General features: G+C 56.6%; 1 protein-coding gene, 1 long non-coding RNA gene and 1 pseudogene across 2 annotated transcripts in view; 1 reads left to right on the top strand and 2 right to left on the bottom strand.

The window, feature by feature from the left end:
• Positions 1-19918, bottom strand: part of LOC137464210 (zinc finger protein 850-like) — a 711331-nt gene that overhangs the window by 61447 nt on the left and 629966 nt on the right. The window lies entirely within an intron of this gene.
• LOC137464227 (uncharacterized) overlaps positions 1-19918 on the bottom strand; it is a 433227-nt gene that overhangs the window by 29623 nt on the left and 383686 nt on the right. The gene's annotated exons all lie outside the window — the stretch shown is intronic.
• On the top strand, positions 143-19898 carry LOC137464231 (olfactory receptor 14I1-like; annotated as a pseudogene).

The following is a 19918-nucleotide window of genomic DNA, read 5'->3' on the forward strand; positions in this document are numbered from 1 at the left end:
GGACAGCTCCAGATAGCAGAGCCCTGGGCAGGCAGGGGGGTGCAAAGTGTCCCCAAGCTGTGCTGGGATACTTAAAGTCCTTTCCAAACCCAACTATTCCATGATTACTTTCCGTACAGAACCCCATGTGCAGCCACAGCCAATGTCCAACAGCAGCTCCATCAGCCACTTCCTCCTGCTGGCACTGGCAGACACGCGGCAGCTGCAGCTCCTGCACTTCTGCCTCTTCCTGGGCATCTCCCTGGCTGCCCTCCTGGGCAACGGCCTCATCATCAGCGCCGTAGCCTGCGGCCACCACCTGCACACGCCCATGTTCTTCTTCCTGCTCAACCTGGCCCTCGGCGACCTGGGCTCCATCTGCACCACTGTCCCCAAAGCCATGCACAATTCCCTCTGGGACACCAGCACCATCTCCTACTCAGGATGTGTTGCTCAGCTCTTTTTTTTTTGCCTTCTTCATCTCAGCAGAGTATTCCCTGCTGACCATCATGTGCTACGACCGCTACGTGTCCATCTGCAAACCCCTGCACTACGGGACCCTCCTGGGCAGCAGGGCTTGTGCCCACATGGCAGCAGCTGCCTGGGCCAGTGCCTTTCTCTATTCACTGCTGCACACAGCCAATACATTTTCCCTGCCCCTGTGCCATGGCAATGCCCTGGGCCAGTTCTTCTGTGAAATCCCACACATCCTCAAGCTCTCCTGCTCCAAATCCTACCTCAGGGAACTTGGGCTCATTGCTGTTAGTGCCTGTTTGGTATTTGGTTGTTTAGTGTTCATTTTTTTCTCTTATGTTCAGATCTTCAGGGCTGTGCTGAGGATCCCCTCTGAGCAGGGACGACACAAAGCCTTTTCCACCTGCCTCCCTCACCTGGTTGTGGTCTCCCTGTTTGTCAGCACTGCAGTGTTTTCTCACCTGAAGCCCTCTTCCCTCTCCTCCCCATCCCTGGATCTGGCCCTGTCAGTTCTGTACTCGGTGGTGCCTCCAGCCCTGAACCCCCTCATCTACAGCCTGAGGAACCAGGAGCTCAAGGCTGCAGTGTGGAGACTAATGACTGGATGGTTTCAGAAGCATTAAACTGCTGGCCAATTTCTGCCAGTCACTTGTAATAAAAGTCATCTTTTATACTTCTTGTTGGTTTTGTTTTGGAGGTTCATATTTTGGTTGTTTTTTTTTTTCATACTCTCCACAATTAAAAATACACTCTGTGCCATTTCTCCTTTTGTTTCTCTCCACCTTCCCTGTGCCCACAGACTGTGTCAATGAGGGGCTGTGCTCTCGATGGCTTTAAAGGAACTCAAGGATGTCCCAGCAAAGTTTTCTGCAGAGATGCCCTTTTGTTGCCTTCTCTGGAGCTGCAGCAGCAATGTCTGTGTGCAGAGCTGGGGCAGATCAGTGCTGGCACAGCAGCTGTGCCCAGCAGCAGCAGCACTTGGTGTTGCCAGTGCTGCTCCCGTGGCCCTGCCCCGCTGCCCTGGTGGCCCTGGTGTTGCTGCAGGGCCTGAGTGCTCTCGGGGCCGGGCACAGTCCTGGGGGTGGCAGTGCCGGGGCTGCAGCAGGGACAGCCCATGGGCACTGCTGGGGCAGCGCTGACGCCTCAGGCCAGGGCCTGGGGGCTCCAAGCTCCTTGCCCAGGCTCTCTCAAGAACACGGCCAGGCCAATGCTCAGCACAGAAAACCCCCGTGAGCAGCCCCAGGCTGGCCGTGGGCAGGCTGGGGGCAAACAGCATGGCTGGTGCTCTGCAAGGGCCCTGGGGGAGACGGAAAGGAGCAGCAGAGCAGGGGCTGATCCATCCCCAGTGCGCTGGACAGCCCAGGGCAGCGTCCCAGAGCGTCCTGATGGAGCTGCCAACAACATCCCCCCTCTGCAGCCCTGGCCTCTCCCCCAGCTCACACAGGTGCCGCATCCTTGCAGGCACAGCCACGGCAGCGCTGGCTCAGGAGCCCCTGTTTATATTGCACACAGCAGGCGGGAGCACCCCCATGCTGCTGCTGTGGGGACATGAACCTGAGGGAGCACAAATGCCATCAGCCCCTGGGGCCAGGAAGGGCTGGGGGACGCCAGGGAAACCACTCAGCTTTGTCCTGGCCTCTGCAGTCAGCCAGAAAGTTTGTTCCCATCAGCTGGGAGTTTCCTGTCCCCCTGCAGACGCTGTTGCTCCGAGCCAGGGCTGCCTGGCAGCCACCCCCAGACTGCCCTGAGCATTTCCTTGGCTTCACCTCTGCTTTCTTTCCTCTTTAATGATCCAGATTTCTCCCTATTGCCCATCCCTGTTCCCTCCCTTGCACCCAGCCCATCCGTGTTTGTCCTTTCCTCTCTGGCCCCACTCCCCCATTCCAGTTCCTGACTTGGCACCATGGGAACGGCCCTTGGGGAGCAGGATCATCCCACAAGTGCTGCAGGAATTGTCTGCAGGCTCCTGCAGTGCCTCGAGCTGCTCCCTTGCCAGAGGCACCCCAGGCAAGGGGGGCACATCTGGGCTGCTGTGTCTGGCTGTGGGGCTGCCTGTTCTGGGCAGTGAGGAGGGGCTGCAGAGGCTCTGCAGGACTGACAGGATGGGCTTTGGGGCTGTGAGGAGAAGCTGAGGGACCTGGGCTGCTGGAGCTTCTGAAGAGGAGGCCCAGGGCTCCTCCTGCAACTGCTCCAAGGGTGGTTTCACAGAATCCCAGAATCAGCAAGGCTGGAAAAGACCTTGGAGATCATCAAGTCCAACCTGTGCCCTGGCAGTGCCTTGTCTCCCTGAGCCTCCTCTTCTCCAGGATCAACAACCCTCGCTCCCTCAGCCGCTCCTCACAGGACTTGTGCTCCAGACCCCTCACCAACCTTGTTGCCCTTCTCTGGACACGCTCCAGCCCCTCCATGTCCTTCCTAAATTGGGGGCCCAGAACTGGACACAGCACTCGAGGTGCTGCCCAACCAGTGCCCAGCACAGGGGAAGAATCACAGCCCTGCTCCTGCTGGCCACACCATTCCTGATCCAGGCCAGGAGCCATTGGCCTTCTTGGCCACCTGGGCACACGGCTGGCTCATGTCCAGCCTGCTGTCCATCAGTCCCTGCAGGTCCCTTTCTGCCTGGCTGCTGTCCAGCCACTCTGTCCCCAGCCTGTATTGCTGCAGGGGTTGTTGTGGCCAAAGTGCAGGACCTGGCACTTGGACATGTAAAACCTCACCTTGTTGGATTTGGTTCCTGGATCCAGCCTGATCAGGGCCCTCTGCAGAGCCCTCTTGCCTTCCAGCAGATCAACACCCCCAGACAACTTGGTGTCACCACGGTTCCATGAGGCCCCAGAGTGTCCCAATGGTGTCCATGATTCCATGAGGCCTCCCAGTGTCACAGTGTCCCTCTGGTGTCACAAAGTCTCTTGGATCCTTGGGCCCTGCAGTGTCACAATGGCACCGTGGTGCCCCAGGGCCCTGCAGTGTCACAATGGCTCCTTGGTTCCATGAGGTCTGGCAGGGCAGCAATGCTCTCCTTGGTTCCCGCTGTCTCCCACTCCTCCCACTGTCAGGCTATAGAAGGACACCTGGCTGATGAAGGGGAGTGGGAGTGGGTACCTATTCGAGGAGGTAATAATAAAAATCCCTCCCAACCCCCTCTCCCAAGCCAGGTGCCACTTCAGATTCGGTATGATGCCCTGGATCTGGAGAGTCAGCCAGATAGTTTAGAAGAAAATTATCTGCCCAGTGAACCTCCCAATTATGATTCATCTGTGAGACAGATCAGCACCTCTAACATCAAAAAGGACAGAAGGGTAATTGTGGTGGGTGACTCCCTTCTGAGGGGAACAGAGGGCCCCATATGTCGACCAGACCCACCCCACAGAGAGGTCTGCTGCCTCCCTGGGTTCCGGGTATGGGATATCACTGACACACTGCCTGGGCTGATTCAGCCCTCTGATTATTGCCCACTGCTGATACCCCAGGCTGGCAGTGATGAGATTGAAAACAGGAGTGTCAGGGCAATTAAAAGGGACTTTAGGGCATGGGGTCAGGTGGTTAATAGGACAGGGGAACAGACAGTCTTTTCCTCAGTCCCTTTGGAGTCTGAGAAAAACGCTGAAAGCAATAGGAGAGCTCACATTATCAATGAGTGGCTCAAGGGTTGGTGTCATCAACAAAATTTTGGATTCTTTAATCATGGGGCAACTTTTACAGCACCTGGCCTGCTTGGACCAGACGGGCTCCATCTTTCTGTGAAGGGCAGAAGAATTTTAGCTCATGAAGTGGCAGAACTAGTTGAGAGGGCTTTAAACTAGGTCTGAAGGGGAAGGGGATGCAGCTGGGTTGTCTGGAAGCAGGCTCATGGGTGGTAAGCCTGAGTTAGGGGTGAAATCAGCAGCCCAGCTGAGGTGCATGTACACCAGTGCACACAGCATGGGTAACAAACAAGAAGAGCTGGAGGCCATGGTGCAGCAGCAGAGCTGTGATGTAATTGCCATCACAGAAACAGGGTGGGACGACTCACATGGCTGGAGCGCTGCACTGGATGGCTACAAGCTCTTCAGGAGAGACAGGAAAGGGAGAAGAGGTGGAGGGTGGCCCTTTACATTAGGGAGGCTTTTGATGCTACGATGTTGAAACTAATGATTATGAAGTCAAATGTCTATGGGTGAGAATTAGGGGGAAGGCCAACAAGGCTGACATCCTACTGGGAGTCTGTTACTGTCCACCCAACCAGGAAGAAGAGCTGGACAACTCATTCTATAAGCAGCTAGAGAATGTTTCAGGATAATCAGCCCTTGTTCTTGTAGGCGACTTCAACCTGCTGGTCATTTGCTGGGAACTCAATACAGCAGAAAAGAGGCAGTCTAGGAAATATTTAGGGTTTGTGGAGGACAATTTTTTGTCATAGCTGCTGAGTGAGCCCACCAGGAGCGGGACTATGTTAGATCTGTTGTTTGTAAATAGAGATGGGCTGGTGGGAGATGTGGTGGTTGGAGGTCACTTAGGGCACAGTGATCATGAAACTATAGAATTCTCAATATTTTGGTGAATTCAGGAGGAACACTAATAAGACTTTTACACTGGACTTGGGAGGGCAGACTTTGGCCTACTTAGGAGACTTATTCAGAGAGTTCCTTGGGAAGCAGCCCTTAAAAACAAAGGAGTTCAGGAAAGGTGGGCAAGCTTCAAAATACAGATCTCGAGGGCACAGGAACAGACTGTTCCTGTGGTCCAAAAGATGAGTCGACGAGGCAAACATCTAGCGTGGATGGGCAAGGAGGTTTTGAAGGAACTTAGGAATAAAAAGAGGATGTATCATCTTTGGAAGGAGGGTCAGGTCTCTCAGGAAGTATTTAAGGGCCTTGCTAGGGCATGTAGGAAAGATATTAGGGAGGCCAAAGCTCAGTTTGAACTTAAAATGGCAACTTCTATAAAGGATAATAAAAAATGATTTTACAAATATGTCAATGGTAAAAGGAAGGGTAAGACCAACCTCTGTTCTTTATTAGATGTGGAAGGGAATTTAATAACTGCAGATCAGGAGAAGGCAGAGGTGCTTAATGCCATTTTTTCCCTCAGTTTATAGTGAGGAGACGATTTGCCTTCAGGACAACTGTCCTCCCGGGCTGGTAGATGGTGCCAGGGAGCAGAGTGGGACACTGTTCCTCTGTCGGAGGAGGCCGTCAGAAAACTGCTGAGCTGCTTGGATGTTCATAAATCCATGGGACCAGATGGGATCCACCCCAGGGTGATGAGGGAGCTGGCAGATGAGCTTGCCAAGCCACTCTCCATCATTTACCAACAGTCCTGGCTCACTGGTGAGGTCCCAGATGACTGGAAGCTGCCCAATGTGACACCCATTCACAGCAAGGGTGGGAAGGAGGATCCTGGTAATTACAGGCCAGTCAGCCTGAGCTCAGTACCCGGTAAGGTCATGGAACAGTTCACACTGAGTGCCATCACACAGCACTTCCAGGATGGCCAGGGTGTCAGACCCAGCCAGCAGGGGTTTAGGAGGGCTAGGTCGTGTCTGACCAACCTGGTCTCCTTCTATGACCAGCTGACCCTCCTGGTGGATGCAGGAAAGGCTGTGGATGTGTCTATTTGGACTCCAGCAAGGCCTTTGGCACTGTCTCCCACAGCACACTCCTGGAAAAGCTGCAGCCCACGGCTGGGCCAGGAGCACTCTGTGCTGGGTTCAGAACTGGCTGGATGGCCGGCCCAGAGAGTGGTGGTGAGCGGTGCTGCATCCAGCTGGGGACAGTCACCAGTGCTGTCCCTCAGGGCTCTGTGCTGGGCCAGCTCTGTTCAATATTTTTATTGACCACATGGATGAGGGGATTGAGCTTTTCATTAGTAAATCTGCAGATGACACTAAACTTGGAGCATGTGTCCATCTGTTGGAAGGCAGGAGGGCTCTGCAGGAACACCTGGAACAGCTGGATAGATGGAAGATTCCAGTAAGATGAAGTTTAATCATTCCTAGTGCCATGTCCTGCATTTTGTCCACAATAACCCCCTGCACAGCTCTAGGCTGGTGGCGGTGTGGCTGGACAGTGCCCAGGCAGAAAGGGACCTGGGGGCACTGGTCGACAGCAGGCTGGACATGAGCCAGCAGTGTGCCCAGGTTGCCAAGAAGGCCAATGGTTCCTGGCCTGGATCAGGAATGGTGTGGCCAGCAGGAGCAGGGAGGTCATTCTTCCCCTGTACTTGGCACTCGTGTACTTGGCATTCTTCCCCTGTACTGGCACCGTTCCTCGAGTGCTGTGTCCAGTTCTGGGCCCTCCCACTTAGGAAGGACATGGAGGAGCAGGAGTGTGTCCAGAGAAGGGCAACAAGGCTGGTGAGGGGTCTGGAACACAAGTCCTGTGAGGAATGACTGAGGGAGATGGAGTTGTTTATCCTGGAGAAGACTCAGAGGTGACCTTATCACTCTCTACACTCCCTGAAAGGTGGTGGCAGTCAGGTGGGGGTCGGTCTCTTTCTCCTCACAGCAACTGACAGGACCAGAGGACAGTGTCTTAAGCTGCCCCAAGGGAAAATTAGGTTGGATATTAGGAAAAAAGTTCTTTATGGAAAGGGTGATAAAGTACTGGAACTGTCTGTCCAGGGAGGTGCTGGAGTCACCATCCTGGGATGTGTTTAAAAAAAGACTGGATGTGGCACTCAGTGCCATGGTTTAGCTGAGGTGGTGTTAGCGCATGGGTTGGACTTGATGACCTTAAAGGTCTCTTCCAACCCAGCAATTCTGTGATTCTGTGATTGTGTGACATCACAGACCAGGTTGTGACATCATACAGTTGGCTGTGACATCACTGGTTTATTATGTGACATGACATAGCAGGATGTGACATCACAGAGGAGGTTGTGATGTCACAAAGTCGGCTCTGACATTACAGGCTGGCAGTGTGACATCACAGAACGGGCTGCGAGGCCACAGAGAAGACTCTGCCATCATAGAAAAGGGCTCTGTGACATCACAGAGCAGCTGTGTGATGGCACAGAGAAGGCTGAGAAAATACAGAGTGGGTTGTGACATTACAGAGCTGACTGTGAAATCACAGAGCAGGCTGTGACATGACAACGAGACTGCATACCATCACAAAGGTGGCTGTGACCTCATAGAGCTGGCTATGACATCACAGGGTGTCTGTGACATCACAGGCTGGGCTGTGACCTCACAGGGCAGATTTTCTGATATCACAGAGCAAACTGGGACCTCAAAGAGCAGGCTGTAACATCACAGAACACCTGTATGAAATCACAGGTGGCCTGATACATCTCAGAGTGGGCTGTGTGACATCACAGGGGCTGTGTGACCTCACAGGGGCTGTGTGAGGTCACTGGGGAGGTCACTCCACCCCAGCCCCCCCTCCCAGTTCCCCCCAGAGAAGTCCAACGCTGCTCGTGCACAGCAGGGTCCCCTGTCCGCCCGGGTCCCCCCGCCCCCGGCACCGCAGCCTCCCCCAGAGGATGTTCCACGAGATCGACCCCAGAGCCTGACACGGGGACGGGGGCCGGGGCTGTTGGGGGTGGGACAGGGGGACAGGGACCCTCCGGCAGCGTCCCCGTGTCCCCCAGGGCCAGAGCCTGGGCCAGGGCTCCTTCACCCTGTTACCAACGAGGGCTTGAGAGCGCTGAAATAATCCCCAGCAAGGGATCAGCAAAAACCAGATTTAATATTAAGTGACAGCAAGGCAAAGTTCCTTGGCAAGAGTTACTCTGCTCCTGGAGCCGTTGTGATGGTTGGTGCCATGGAAACCTGCCCTGGCCCCTTGCTCAGGGCTGCTGTCACAGAGCCAGAGGGGATCCCTTGCTGGGGGCTTGTGCCATGGCCACCTGCCCTGTGCCGCGCTGGCCGGTCAGGCGCCGCGGAACCAGCAGCAAACGCCAGGGCCAGGGCCAAAGGCCAGGTCAGCCCGACAGAAAGGGGCAGTGCTGGGCACTGTTTCCATGGCAGCCCTCACTGGGGGTGACACCTGGGTCACCTGTCCTGGCAGTTGCCATGGAAACCCGGCTCATTGGGAATACAAGGGTGGACAGAGGTTTTAGTAGGGCCTGCACAACGGGACAAACGGGGGTGGTTTTAAACTAAAGGAAGGGAGGTTCAGATAAGAACAGATAAGGAGGAAATGTCTGATGATGAGGGTGGTGATACACCAGGACAGGTTCCCAGGGAGGTGGTCAGTGCCCCATCCCTGGAAACATTCAAGTCCAGCTGGGACAGGGCTCTGAACAACCTGATCTGGTGAAAGATGTCCCTGCTCATGGCGGGGTTTGGATTAGATGAGCACTGCAAAGCTCTTCCCACCCAAACCATTCCAGGACTACATGGGCAGAAGGGGCTGCTCAGTGCACTCCATCCACTGCCTCGACTCCTCAGGGTCACTGCTGGACCCCACATCCCACAGCCAAACCCAGCCCCTTCTCTGCCTTTCCTCCCCCTGCCCCAGGGGCTGGCACAGCCAGGGGGGCACAGGTGACCTTTGGGCTTTGCAGGGCTCAGGCACAAGGGCCGTGGCAGAGTCAGGGCTGAGGTCACACTCTGTGGGCTGGGGCAGAGCCCAGCCAGAAATGAGCCCTGAGGCAGCAGCTCTGCAGTGCTGGCCACCAGGCCGGCTTGCCAAGGGAGGCTTCTGGCCATGCCCTTTAAGCAGCTGCTGCTGCCAAGGCGCCTTTGGTGCCTCAGGCTCTCCCTGGCACAGCTCCCAGCACGGCACTCTGCCCTTGTGCCCGAGGCCTTCCCTGTGCTGGGGCTGGCCTGGGGCTTTTCCTGCAGCGGGACCTGCCCTGCTCCTGGCACAGTCCACCAAGTCATTCCCTGCATTTCTCCTTTTCAAATCCATTCCATCACCTACTCTCAGAGGTCCAGCCTGTTCTGGTGCTTATCATGAACTGACTGTGCTCTTGATTTATACCAGCACTGGAGATGTAGAATCACCCAAACTGAACATGGAAACAAACTCCCTCTGTCCCATTTTCATGTTCTAGATCACTTTCCAGGTGTCCATGGAGATGTGGGAATGATTATCACACAACTCTCCATTTCTGGCTGCGGGCTCTGGAGATTCATTCTCTGCATTCAGTCAGGCTTGTATTCCCTAACAAGTCCTGGTTCCACCTCCTGTTTCCCAAGGCTGGAACAGTCACAATGAAAACCTCACCAATGGCACAACTCCCCAGCTCTCCAGGAAGAGAAAGGACAAGCTGTCAAGTTCTCCAAACCTTTGTCCTGCTCTGCTGCAAGAGTCCTGCTGCACTCACGGTGTGGAAAGCCAAGAGAAGCTGCAGGTGGTGGCACATCTTGTGACAGGAGCTCAACCTGGTTCCCCAGGAAAGGTTCTTGAGAAGAGCAAACAGGACTGTGGAGAAGATTCCTGGAAAACTGAAACAGCTTTCCGGAAGTGAAATGAAAATTGAAAGAAACAGTCCAAGATGTTTTCCTCTATTTATTTCTCTGCTCCCTTTCTCCATCTTGCACTACTTCTCCATCCCATTAATTCCAAATGCCTCTCACCTCTAAGATCAGTGACTTAGTGAGTTCTAGACACTCTAAAGTACCATGAGCCACGCAGTTTGCCTTCCAATTTTTGCTGGAAAGCAACGCTGGAGCCATAAGTGCAGGACCAGGACCAGGGAATCCTCCAGCCAGGGAATGTGCCCCGATAGGGTTTGATCCTCAGCGGGGACCTCTGAGATACTTCTGACCTCGTGCAGGAGTCCAGACTCTGGATCTGGGCTGAACAGGGCAAAGTTCCCGTGTTTGGACAGGCTCAGGGGCTGCCCCCGGGGAGCGGGGGGCTGGGCGCAGGGGCGAGCGGGCAACGGACAAACGGACACGGGGACAAACGGCCCCGGAGTTTCAGTTGCAGCGGCGGCAGCAGCGGCGGCAGCAGCAGCAGTGAAAGAAGCGACTTTCTTTACTTTCTATTGCTTCTCCTCTCCCTCTCCCGCTGTCCCACACCCTCTCCCGCCCTCTCTTTCCCTGTGCCCCCTCCTCTTCCAGTCTCCCTCTCCCCTGCCGGGCTGGGCCATGCCCCCGGCCCGCCCCCGGCCCCGGGCGGGGCTGCCCCGCTCCCGTCCCAGCCCCCGTTCCCGTCCCCGCCCCCTCCCCCGGCCGTCTCGCCGGGGTCTCGCCTCCGCCCGGCTCTGGCAGTGCTGGCGGTGGCGCTGCTGGGCGGGCATCAGTGCCTGGGGCTGGGGCGGCATCACCTCCCTCTGGCTCCGCCTGGCCCGAGCACGGCCCTGGCCCCGACGTGGGCTCCAGTCCCGGCCCCGGCCCCGGCTCCTCCCGGGCCCCGCGGAGGACACACGCGGCGCGGCCGCTGCCGCCGCCTCCGCTGCGGCTTCCCCGGCCCGAGCTCCGCCGCTCGGCAGCGCGGCCGCCGCCCCCGAGCCGCCGCTGTCCCGTTGCCGGGAGCGAACGCCTGGGGAGGGCCGGCCCGGGGCGGTCGGGGGGCGGTCGGGGGCCGCTCCTGGCCCCGGGCCGAGCGCTGACAGCCGCGTCCCGCCCGCAGGGAAGGCGCAGCAGGGCCTGCAGGAGCGGTACCGGCTGGGTTCGCTGCTGGGCAGCGGCGGCTTCGGCAGCGTCTTCGCGGCCACGCGGCTCTCGGACGGCGCCCCGGTGAGCGGCGGGGCCGGCGGCGGGCGGAGGAGGAGGAGGAGGAGGGGAACGGGAGGAGGAGGAGGAGTAGAGGGAGGGGGAGGAGGAGGGCAGGGGGGGGAAGAGGAGGAGGAGGGGGGGGAAGATGGGGCTGGGGCTGGGCAGGGCGGGTGGCGAGCTCAGCCCGCTGCTGCTCTTGGCTTGCAGGTGGCCATCAAAAGGGTGCCAAGGAACCGCGTCCTGCACTGCGGCGAGCTGGTGAGTGAGCGGGGCCAGCGGCAGAAGTCGGGCCGTGCCGGCGGGGATGAGCCGAGGCCCGGCAGGGTGGAAGCAACCAGGACACCTCGAGGGAGAGCAGGCGTGGGGCCAGCGCAGGGCGCAGAGCATCCCGTGCTGGGTGAGGGGTTCCCGACCCCTGGCACGGCATCAGCCCCACTGACGGAATTGCGTTCCTCCCGCAGCCCGACGGCACCAGCGCACCCCTGGAGATCGTGCTGCTGGCCAAGGTCTCCACTGGCTTCCCCGGTGTCATCCAGCTGCTGGAGTGGCTTGAGCTCCCCAACGACATCTTGATGGTGCTGGAGCGCCCAAAGCGGTCTCAGGACCTGCACCATTTCATTTGGGCACGGGGGTTCCTGTCCGAGGAGGTGGCGCGGGATCTGTTCCGCCAGGTGCTGGAGGCCGTGCAGCACCGCACCAGCTGTGGGGTCCTGCACAGGGACATCAAACCAGGGAACATCCTGGTTGACCTGGCCACTGGGCAGGCCAAATTGATCGACTTTGGCTGTGGCACCTACCTGCAAGACACAGCCTACACTCGCTTTGCAGGTGAGCCCACGCAGGGGTGTGCTCTCGGTCCTGGCATCTCATGGCCCAACATCTCACAGCCCAAGCTGGGTGTGGCAGCGGGGATTCTCCCTTTTGCTGCCCTTCATGGCACTGAGATTTCAGCTGAGTTGCATTTGAGCAGGGCTGGGTGGGGAGCCAGCTTCCAGCCCTGCTGGCAGCCTTTGCCCACCACTCTGGGCAGGACTGAGGCAGGGGCTGGGGCAGCCAGCCCAACAAAAACACGGGTGGGTGGGGGTAGCAGAGAGGGGGGCCGTAACCTGTGTCCCAGCCGGTTTGGTGTGCAGGTGACAAAGGGCTTGGACTGCTCCACTCACCTGGTTTGTTTTGGATTCATGATGTTTTTGGGCAGTGCAGGCAGGGAGGATGAAGGCATGGTTTTCCCAAGCACTGGGTGGGTTTTTCCTCCTCATGGTTGGGCCTTGCCAGGACTTCTGCTGCCCTCTTCCAACCCCAGTGGCTTCTTTTCCAACCCCAAGTCTGTACACAAGTCCCAGGTGCTGGCGAGACGGCAGCGGTCACCCCGTGTGCCACAGGGGCAGCCCCCACACGCCCAGGGATGCTGGGGCCAGGCTCTGGGAGCAGCAGCATCCCCCTGATGAATCCCATCTGTATTCCATAGGAACACGATCATAAAGCCCCCCAGAATGGACCCAGTTTGGCTGGTACTACGGCAAGCCAGCTACCATCTGGTCCCTGGGCATCCTGCTGCACCAGATGGTCTGCGGGGAGCACCCTTTCAGGAGGAGCCAGAACATCAGCTGGGACCATCAGCTCTCGCTGCCAGGACGGCTCTCTCAAGGTGGATCTTCATCTCTGGCCACGGCGGCAATGGCAGTGCTGGGAGACAGCAGCAGCTCGTGAGCATCCCGCTCGGGCAGCTGCTGAGGAGGTGGCACATGTCCTGCTCTCCTGCTCTCCTCCAGAACAGGGAATTGATGGGGAAGTTTAGGCCCAGCTCTGAGCACATCCAGCATGGCCCGGGCACGGGAATAGTGGGGCAAAGCCAACAGCAGCCTTCTCCAGCTGACCGGCGGGTTCTGGTTTCTCTGCCCAGAGTGCCAAGATGTGATCAGGCGGTGTTTATCCATGCTGCACTCGGACAGGCCCTCGTTAGAAGAGCTGTTCTGTGATCCCTGGCTGCAGGATATTGATCGGCCCTAGAAGAAGGGAGAGAGCCACAGGCACACTTTGATGCAAAGCCCTGGTAAGTTGCAGCTCCACACATGCCTTGGCAATCAGAAGCAAAGGAACCCAGACATTTTGTCCTGCCTGTGTCACTGCCCAGGGGTCATCAGATGGGGACATGCAGCCCTTGTGCTGGAGCTGAGCTGCTCTGCCCAGCACTGGTGGCCGCCATCTGAGCTGGTTTTGCTTGTCCTGGTTCCCTGACATCTCTGGGCCCTGGGCAGAACCCTGACAGCCTGGGCTCACCCCCAGGGAAGGAGAAGGAGCCCCTGGAGAAGCTGTACGAGGTGGGGCTGCTGCTGCTGGGGACAGCGAGGACGACATCAAGGATGACAACCTCTTCCTCCACCTGGCCACCGGCAGCTGAGGATGATGGACTTCTATTCTGGCACCTTCTCCAAAGCCAGGCTCCACAGGGAATTAGCAGGTGAGTCCACACGCAGGGGGATGCTCCCAGATTTGGGCATTGCACAGCCTGGCCAGGAACCAAAGGTTCCCCCTTTGCTGGGGTGGATGCAGCTGATCCTTCAGTCGGCTGCCAGGCTGCTTTTGGCAGGGTTGGGGGGATGGGCTGGGGTGGTGATGAAATGGGAGTGGGCTCCTGGCCCTGCCAACAGCCCCCAGCACCCACCGTGCCCCGGGCTGGGGCTGGGGCTGGGGCAGCCAGCCCGACACAAACAAACCCCCATGGTGGGAGCAGAGGTGGGACTCCAGAACTTGATCAGGGGCTGCTTTGCTTTGCAGGCAAGGAAGGGCTTGGGCTGCTCCACTGCCCCTGTTTGCTTTGGGGTCACCGTTATTTTGGGGGGCAGTGCAGGGGGGAAGGGAGAAAGCCTGGGCTTCCCTCACCTGTGGGTGGGTTTTTCCCTGGCATGCAGGGGTTGGGCCTTCCTCAAGTCCCTGACAGTAATATGATTTTTGACCTTTTTTCTTGTTCCCCTTTTTGTCTGTAATCTATTTTCAATAATTTGTTGTGTGTTTTCCTAGAGGAAGCGTTCTAGCTGGGGTCCAGTCTGAATGGGGAAGTGCTTGGGAGCAGCTGTGGCGTGGATGGGCCGTGCCCTTGGAGAAGGATGAGGACATCGTTTGGGACCAGCTTTTCTTCCAGCGGGGGATGGCGTCAGGTGGGTCCCGTCTGCTTGGCATGGTGGGATCAGAGCTTTGGGGAGATGGCAGCGAGCACGGGAGCATCCTGCTCTGGGCAGCTGCTGAGGGCTGGATGTGCCGTGGCTGGCTGCAGGCTGGGCACATGTCCTGCCCTCCTGCTCTGCTCCCGAAGGCAGCAGGGATGGGCAGCTCTGGGCACAGCTCTGGGCACGGCCAGCATGGCCTGGGCACCGCGGGCGGCTGGGACAAGGGGACAGGAGCCTTCAGCTGACGGGCGCTTTCTGGTTTCTCTCCTTGCAGCGGGGCTCTGCGGGTGCTGAGGCTGCTCTGGGCTCTGCCAGGGCTCTGCTGGAGCTCAGCACCGGGCCGCAATCAGCCAAAGAAGAAATGGGGTGACCTGCAGCACAGACCTGCTTGAGCATTTCAGCAACACAGCTCAAGTGTGCAGAGTGTACACCTCCCAGGGAAAACATGACACCACCCCAAAATAAACTTGTTCAATAGCTTCTGAAATGAAATCTATCTGGGATGACCCCAAATGACATTTTGCAGCTTGCTCAAGCTGTAGCTCAGCCCTTCTCTGAACAGTTCTCTCCTCCACCTGCCTTTTACTTCCCAACTGCTCCCTCTTTTCCCCCAGTGAGTTCCCAGCCCATGGCAGTCTCCATCACACTGTTGCCTTCCTTGATGCCCCTCACCACGAGGAAGGCTGAGCCCCAGGCTTAGGGACTCAGCCTGTCACTGGCTGAGGAGCAGCAATGTCTCAGAGGTGCAGTGGGATTTTAGTGTCATTCAGAGCTGCTCTCCAGCCCTCAGCTCTCCTCACTGCTGAGTTCCCACTCCCTTTTCCTCGTCCTTGCAGCAGGATGAGCTCTGTGAATCCCCTTGAGCCTCCCCAGTCTTCCCAGCCCACGCACCCACCTCAGTTAGGCTGAAGCTGCAGCTTCTCTGTCTCCTGTGGCACACCAGTCCAGTCCCCTGTGCGGGGAGCCCCAGCCCCAGAGCACAGCACTCAGCAGTGCAGTCCGGGCTGGAGCAGCTGCCCTGCAGCCCTGGCTTGGCTGTTTGTGGCAAGGGAATGCTCCCTGTTTGCAGCTGTCCCTGCAGGATGGCCCCAGGGCAGAGCCCAGCCAGGCTCCCACTGCAGCCCCTGAAGCTTGGGGCAGACAGTGGTCCCAGAGCTGAGGTTCACGGGGAGCACCCAGAGCTGTGGCTTGCAGTCAGTGTTGGCAAATGTTGTGTTCTCATCTCCTGCAGCCTGTGGGGAAGGCCACCTGTGCTGCAAGGCCTGTGTGTGCCAGGCCTGTGTGTGCCAGGGGCTCTTGGATGTCTCTGTACCCATGGACAGAAGGCTCTGTGTGTGCCAGGGGCTCTTGGATGTCTCTGTACCCATGGACAGAAGGCTCTGTGTGTGCCAGGGGCTCTTGGATGTCTCTGTACCCATGGACAGAAGGCTCTGAGTGTGCCAGGGTTTCCATAATGTCTCTGTACCCATGGGTATGGAATAGCATGGGCCCTGAAAGTGTCAGTCCCGTTACTTGCAAGCTCCTTCCTTTGTATACAAGACGCATCCATGCACACCCCCATGTACAGATACATTAAAACGTCAGGGAGGGACAGAGATTTCCCCCAGGGCTCTAACTTTGGCATAACTCACCTTTTAGCCAGTGGCCAGGGGATTTTTTCCCCAGTTCTGTGTGAGAAGGTGTCCAGGAGCTGAAGGAGCAGCATTTAGAAGCAGTTTCAGGATTTCTAGGCAGGAAGTGGAGCTGACAACCATCCACGTAACTCGCCGTATTCATCAGGATGTGCTGCTGGTTCTTTGGGAATATGGCCCAATGGAGACACGAGCCTCGGAAAAATCCCAGCTCTCTGTGGGTTTGTGCAAAGGGAGAGCAGCAGAAACACTTTGTGTCTGCTCTGGGGACACAAGGCCCAAGGAGCTGCGGTGGCAGAGGGTGACCTGGGCTGGTGGCAGGTGAAGTCCTGGTTCATGACATCCCAGAGTGGCACAGGACAAAGCTCCAAGCCCTCCCAACCCCACTGATGAAGTCTTTGTGATGCTGCACATCCCATAGGAAAAGCTGCTGTCACACAATGCACTGGGATTTGTAAGTTTCATTTTCAATACTTTAGGTCAAAGTTTCAAACTGCAATATTTTTGTACTCAAGACACAGTTGTGCACAATCCATCTCTCATCCTCCTATTGCTTCAACTCCAATTAAAAAAAAATCTTAATATTGTAAACAAAACCCAAAGTCTTTAAAATGGATGCTGAGGTCAGTCCGTAAGATGGATCCAGGCATGAGAACATGCACAAAGCAAATGAGTTCTCCCTTTAAAAATATCAGTTACCTCTTAATCCAAAGTTACAGAAGATTTTCACTACACATTTGTTTCTTTTTTTTCTCTTTCATATTTTTCTCGGTTTTTTTTTTCTTTATTACTTTCCTTTTTAAGAAGATAACACATTCTGAAAAAGAAATGTTCAGCAAAATGAGATATATTTCTGATAAACAATGAAAATATTTACTCCTCTGTTTACTTTTCTCTGGATACCCTGATGTAAAAAATCTAGCAGATATGAGCAGAGGTGTCAAGTGTTTGCTTTGGACTAAGCTGGAGTTCAGCACTGCTGACATCCTGCTCCAGCCAAGAGTTGCAGAATTCTTTTGCACATCTCAAGCCATGTGTTTGCAGGCACAGCACCTGCAGAGCTGACACACCAGTGCACGTGAATAACTCTGTTACTCCCTCACAGAATTTGGGCTCTGCCCCAGAACGAGGTGCTCCGGCCCTTGGCTCCTGGTTCCTGTGGGGAGCAGCTCCCTTCCCTCTGGCTGAGCTGCTCAGGCAGAGCCCGGCAGCTCCTGGCCCTGCAGGGCTGAGGCTTTTCCCCGTGGCTGGGCACAGACGGATGGAGCAGCACTGCTGGACACGGGGGCACACAGAGGGACCAGCAGCAGCTGCCTTTGGCCACCTGAGGCTCCAAGGCCCAAACTCTGAGCAGACAGGGCTGGAAGAGACTCGCAGGCTCCCTGCTGGCTCTGCTGCCCCACTTGTGCCCACCTGGGAGCCCCCAGTGCCAGCAGGGACTTGAGATGGCAGCCCTGGACTCCTGGAGGTTGTGCAAGGAACGGAGCTGGGGACTCCCTGTCCATGGGGAGCTTCCAGATGGAAAAGAAGGATACTCAAGGGAAAAAAGGACCAGCAACTCAGGAAGTGTTTAAGGATGTTGTTAGGCCATGCAGACAGAGAAGTTGAGAGGTGAAATCTCAATTAGAACTTAACATGGCAGCTTCTGTAAAAAGAATAAAACATGTTCTTATAAAAGATTTATAACAAAAGGTAGGATAAGGAGAACCTCTACTCTTTACTGGATGCAGTGGAGAATATAGGAACTAAAGATAAGGAAAAGGCCAAGCTACTTAACACCTTGTTTGTATCAATTTTCAATATTAGGACAGGTTGTCCTCAGGACAAGAGTTCTCCTGAGCTGACAGGTGGGCACAGGGAGCAGAGCAGTCCCTAATCCAGGAGGAAGCAGCTGGGGACCTGCTGAGCCACTCAGATACTCACAGGTGTATGGGATCAGATGGGATCCATCCTAGGGGGATGAGGGAGCTGGTGGATGAGCTCCCCAAGCTGCTCTCCATCATTTACCATCAGTCCTGGCTCACCAGGGAGGTCCCAGAGCACTGGAGGTGCCAGTGTGAGCCCATCCCCAAGAAGGGCTGGGAGGAGGATCTGGGGAACTCCAGGCCTGTCAGCCTGACCTCGGTGCCCGGCAAGGTTCTGGAACAGATCACCCTGAGTGCCATCACAGGGCACCCACAGGATGGCCCAGGGATCAGAGCCAGCCAGTGTGAATTTAAGAGGGGCAGGTCCCGCCTGACCAACCTGTTCTCCTTTTATAACCAGGTGACCCAGCTGTGGATGTGGAAAGGCTGCGGATGTGTCCATCTGGACTTCAGCAAAGCCTTTGACACTGTCTCTGACAGCATTTCCTGGAAAAGCTGCACCCACGGCTTGGGCAGGTTCCTCCTCGCTGGGAGATTGAAGAGCTGGCTGGAGGCTGGGCCCAGAGAGCGGTGGAGATGGTGCTGCATCCAGCTGGTGTCCAGTCCCTGATGCTGTCCCCCAGGGATCTGTGTTGGGCCCAGTCCTGTTTAACATCTTCACTGATGATCTGGGTGAGGGGATTGAGCCCACCATCACCAAATGTGCAGATGACACCAAGCTGGGGGTGAGTGTGGATCTGCTGGAGGGCAGGACAAGAAGACACAGCCTTGAGCTGCACCAGGGGAGGTTTAGGCTGGACAACAGGAGGAAGTTCTTCACAGAAAGGGTGAGTGGGCATTGGAATGGGCAGGCCGGGGGGGAGGTGGCACTGTCCCTGTCCAGTGGCACTTAGTGGCATGGTCTGGGTGACAAGGCAGTTTTAGGGCATTGGTTGGACTTGATGATCCCAAAGGTCTTTTCCAGCCTATTTGATTCTGTCATTCTGTGATGACTGGGACACTCTGGGGCCATTGTGACACTGCAGAGCCTCGTGGAACTAAGAGGACCATGGTGACACTGTGCAGCCCCATAGAACCAGGGCTCCATTGTGGTGCTCTGGGGCCAAATGCAACCAGGGAGTCCCCCGTGACACTGGGTCCTCGTGGAACCACAGAGGCCATTGTGACACTGTGGAGCCTCCTGGAACCGAGGGGTTTCACCATTTTGACACTGCAAAACCAAGGAGAGCATTGGGAGAGTCCAGGGTCCAGTGGAACCAAGGGGCCGTTCTGACACTGTGGGGCCTCATGGAACCAAGGGGACATTGTGACACTGCAGGACCTTGTGGAACCAAGGGGCCACTGTGACACTCTGGGGCCTAGAGGAATGTGGAACGCTGTTGTGACACTGTGTGGCCTCGTGGAAACAAGGAGTCCATTGTGACACTGAGGGGACTTGTGGAACCACAGAGAGCATTGTGACAGTGTGGGACCTCATGTAACCATGGGGCCACTGTGACACCCTGGGGCCCCATGGAACCAAGGGGTCACTGTGAAACTCTGGGATCAAGGAGAGCATTGTGACACTGTGAAGCCCCATGGAACCAAGGAGTCCATTGTCACATTTTGGGGCCCCATGGAACCAAGGAGACCAGTGTGACAGTGCAGGGCCTGGTGTAACCCAAGGGACATTGTGACCCTGAGGGGCCCCTTGGAACCAAGGACATCTTTGCAGATGACACCAAGTTGGCTGGAAGTGTTGCTCTGCTGGAGGGTAGGAGGGCTCTGCAGAGGGACCTGGACAGGCTGGATCCAGGGCCCAAATCCAACAAGGTGAGGTTTAACAAGACCGAGTGCTGGGTCCTGAACCTTGGCCACAACAACCCCTGCAGCACTACAGGCTGGGGACAGAGTGGCTGGACAGCAGCCAGGCAGAGAGGGACCTGCAGGGACTGATGGACAGTAGGCTGGACATGAGCCAGCCGTGTGCCCAGGTGGCCAAGAAGGCCAATAGCTCCTGGCCTGCATCAGGAATTGTGTGGCCAGCAGGACCAGAGCTGCTTTGCCAGTGCTGATCTGCCCCCAGCTCTGCACACAGACATTGCTGCTGCAGCTCCAGAGAAGGCAACAAAAGGGCATCACTGCAGAAAACTTTGCTGGCAGATCCTTTAGTTCCTTTAAAGCCACCAAGAGCGTGGCTGCTCATTGACACAGTCTGTGGCCACAGGG

This window comes from Anomalospiza imberbis, chromosome 39 (genome assembly GCF_031753505.1).
Source record: "Anomalospiza imberbis isolate Cuckoo-Finch-1a 21T00152 chromosome 39, ASM3175350v1, whole genome shotgun sequence".
In the NCBI taxonomy this organism is placed as follows: Eukaryota; Metazoa; Chordata; class Aves; order Passeriformes; family Viduidae; genus Anomalospiza; species Anomalospiza imberbis.